Source organism: Hyla sarda, chromosome 3 (assembly GCF_029499605.1).
Source record: "Hyla sarda isolate aHylSar1 chromosome 3, aHylSar1.hap1, whole genome shotgun sequence".
In the NCBI taxonomy this organism is placed as follows: Eukaryota; Metazoa; Chordata; class Amphibia; order Anura; family Hylidae; genus Hyla; species Hyla sarda.
This window is the reverse complement of record NC_079191.1, coordinates 32,942,851-32,946,205: the sequence shown is the minus strand read 5'-3', so window position 1 is coordinate 32,946,205 and position 3,355 is coordinate 32,942,851. Positions and strand designations below refer to the sequence as shown.

The window sequence follows — 3,355 nt, the reverse complement described above, 5'->3', positions numbered from 1 at the left end:
TCAGGGGGATCGTGAGTGTCTTGGACAACCCCGATCCCCCTTATTTTCCGGGTCACCGTAGACCCGTGTGATCCGGAATAGCCGCAAATCGCCGGTGTGAATTCACCGGCGATTGACGGCGATCACCGACATGGGGGGCTCTCAGGACCCCTCTGGACATTGGCACAGGATGCCTGCAGAATGATATTAGCATTCATCCTGGTCCGATCACAGCCCGGTGAGCGGCAGTGATCGGAAATGCGAAGGGCGTATCGGTATGCGCTTCGTCCTTAAGTACCGGGACGCGAGGGCGTATCCATATGACCTCCGTCCCCAACAGGTTAAGGGCTTACTTACTGTGAAAGGCCACACTTTGAGTGTAGTGGAGCGTATTGTACTCCCCTCATAAGTGCATAAGTTGTAGTCCTGAAGTTGTGGAAAATCCTGAACAAACAAAAAACACCTCATTCTTAATGTTCTCATCAGTCTGCTGCTCTGCCATCTCCTCCCCCTCCTTATCAGTCACATTGTGAGCACTTACAGGGTCTGCAGTCACTTAATGTAGGATCAGGGCAGATAGGAAGGGGTTAATCTCCTCCCTCTGTGCTGAGTTCTGTGCAGGCAGATGACAGGCCTGTGTGTGTAAGGGAGAAGTCTCCACCAATCAGAGCTCATCTGACAGAGGGAGGGGGCGGGGTTAGCTCTCTCCTTTCCCTCACACAGCGCAGGAGGCTTAGATAAATACCGCTCATTGAATTGAATATACACTTAGGCAAGAGCAGCACTTTGGAGACCTTTACACAAATTCAAATAAACTTCATGGATAACAATCTATCCAGTTAGGAAGCATAATATCTCAGCTTTATCATAGTCACAAGATGGTTTGCCGTATCTACCAGGTAGACGGCACACGCTCCATTCATTTCTATGGGAGCGCCGATGATGCCCAAGTGCTGTACTCGGGTCTTTTTGGCGAGGCCATAGAAAATAATGGAGCGAGTGCTGTCTGCAGCGCGCACTTCTCCTTCTCACTGAGCGCTGGGTCTTATAGTAGAGATCGCAGTGGGGCCCCAGCGGTCGGACTCATCGCGATCCGCTACTAATCCCCTATCCTTGCCAAACCTTCCTCAGCATCCTGCCATTTCTCCCAGCTGCTCTTTTTCTACCTGCCTGTAAGGCACACTCCCTTCCTAATTCCTTAAAGGGGTACTTTGCCCCAGACATCTTATCCAATATCCTTTAGATAGGTGATAAGATGTCTAGGGGCAGAGTACCCCTTTAAGAGCCAGTGCATGTACCCAAAAGTTGATCCTTTGCAACCGTATGACCCCTAGCAAGTTCCCTGCATGAGTCCCATTCATCAGAAAAAGGCTCGTGCACAGAACTTGCTGAGTGACCTACGGTTGCCTCGGCAACTTTACCACCCAGCATCAGCTGACTCTCTAGCACCGCATTGTGCAGCTCACACAGGAGAGCAGCTTTGGACACTTAAAAAAAAGCTTATTTAATTCATATTTTGCTATCACTATTTTTCACACAAAGAAATAAAATAACTCAAACAAGTCAAAGAGCGTTTTTTAAAAAAAGGGGAACTTTATTTATTATTTATTAAAATGTTTGTGTAGGGATTTTTTTGTAACCTCCCATCACTCACAAAGAGCGTACAGTAACTAACTCAGGACAGGAAAAACCTCCAGAGGGGAGGAAACCTGTAGGGAATCCATGGCTACTGTATTGCCCTTCCTCTGGGCATACTAAAGGAGGTTACCTCTAGAATTTGGGCAAAGTGTCTGTGTATGTGCGTGATTCCTGGGGCTGGGCCTTCATCCAACGTCTTGCTGTAAGTCCGGAAATGCGACTCCACATCCTGGAAATACTGCATCGAAAATAGGAAAAGAAAAGAAAGATTATTTATTATGTTTATTATAGAAATGTACATGGAAAATGCACTTATCAGTCATGTGTATGTACTTACCAGTCATCTTACTGTAAGTCCGGAAATGCGACTCCACATCCTGGAAATACTGCATCTAAAATAGACAAAGAAAAGAAAAGAAAGGAAAAGAAAGATTATTTAGTATGTGTTTATTATAGAAATGTATATAGAAAGTGTACTTACCAGTCATGTGTATACACCTATATTCCAGGGTCCCTACAGTGTCCAACATCAGCCCCTCACTGATGAAGAATGAGCAGGAGCAGTGTTATTTCTGCTCAGTGCTGCTCTCTGGTGGACAATGGTTATGACATCACATGTGTGACACGCTGCTCCTCCTGGGAGTTCTATTTCAGTAGTGCTGCTCTCTGATTGGCTGAAAAAAAAAAAGCTTTTTAACATATTCTGCATGACTGTTATCTAAGGGATTTTTGGTAATTTTTAATAAAATGGCGCTACTCCACGTGGGTGCTTTATATTTGTTTCTCCTAACCAGACACTCAGTATTTGTAATATCATTTGGTGGCCCCAACATCCTGGCCCATAGGTTTCTTCCCAGCAGGCTCAATGAGCATCGCTGGCTGCTGGGATGTCTGACTAGTGACGCCCCTGACGTTGCGGTGTGGAGTGGAAGGACGTCACTCAGCAGACGTCCCGGCAGTCAGCGCTGCTCATTGTGTAAAGTGGTTGTGGCTCCTGCTGCCGGTTCAAGATCCGGCAACATGGGCCGAGATTGACATACAACATCAGTGATCCCCTGTGGCTGTCCAGCTGTTTCAAAACTACAACTCCCAGCATGCCCTAACACCCTTCGGCTTTCATTGGATGCTGGGAGTTGTAGTTTTGAAACATCTGGACGGACGTCTGTCAGAAGGAGGAAAAAACGCCAAAGATGAAAACAATGCGGATTTTGAAAAATGCCACAAATAAATTGTGTTTAATCCCAGCCCAAGACTAGGAACAGACGCAATTATTGTTTGAGGTTTATTTGGCCAAAAATTAAAAAGCACCACACAAAACTGCTCCCTCATTTATTTTCTCCTATGATGCCATCTTTGCCAAAAACACTGGGGGAGATTTATCAAAACCTGTGAAGAGAAAAAGTTGCCCATAACAACCAATCAGATTACTTCTTTCATTTTTAAAAAGCCTCTGAAATGTGAAAGAAGCGATCTGATTGGTTGCTATGGGCAACTTTTCCTCTGCACAGGTCTTCATACTTCTCCCTCAATGTGTATTATTATTATTATTATTATTATTATTATTATAAAAGGCGTTTTTTTTTTTATTGGCGCTTTTCTACACCACTCGGCTTTTCTCATTACAAGTCATGTGATTCTATCATCATGTGACTCAAGGATTTCTATTGAAACATTGGGAAGAAAAACGCCAAAACTTCATAAAAAATAAAAATGAAAAAAACTCTACTCTTGGCATCCC

At 44.6% G+C, this 3,355-nt stretch overlaps 1 long non-coding RNA gene across 1 annotated transcript; it reads right to left on the bottom strand.

Moving 5' to 3' along the window:
• Positions 1–1,552: 1,552 nt before the first annotated feature.
• Positions 1,553–2,724, bottom strand: LOC130360528 (uncharacterized). The gene is made up of 2 exons (XR_008890693.1): positions 1,955–2,724; positions 1,553–1,855 (listed from the first exon to the last, which is right to left on the bottom strand). It is a non-coding gene; the product is annotated as an uncharacterized LOC130360528 (long non-coding RNA).
• Between the last annotated feature and the right edge of the window lie 631 nt (positions 2,725–3,355).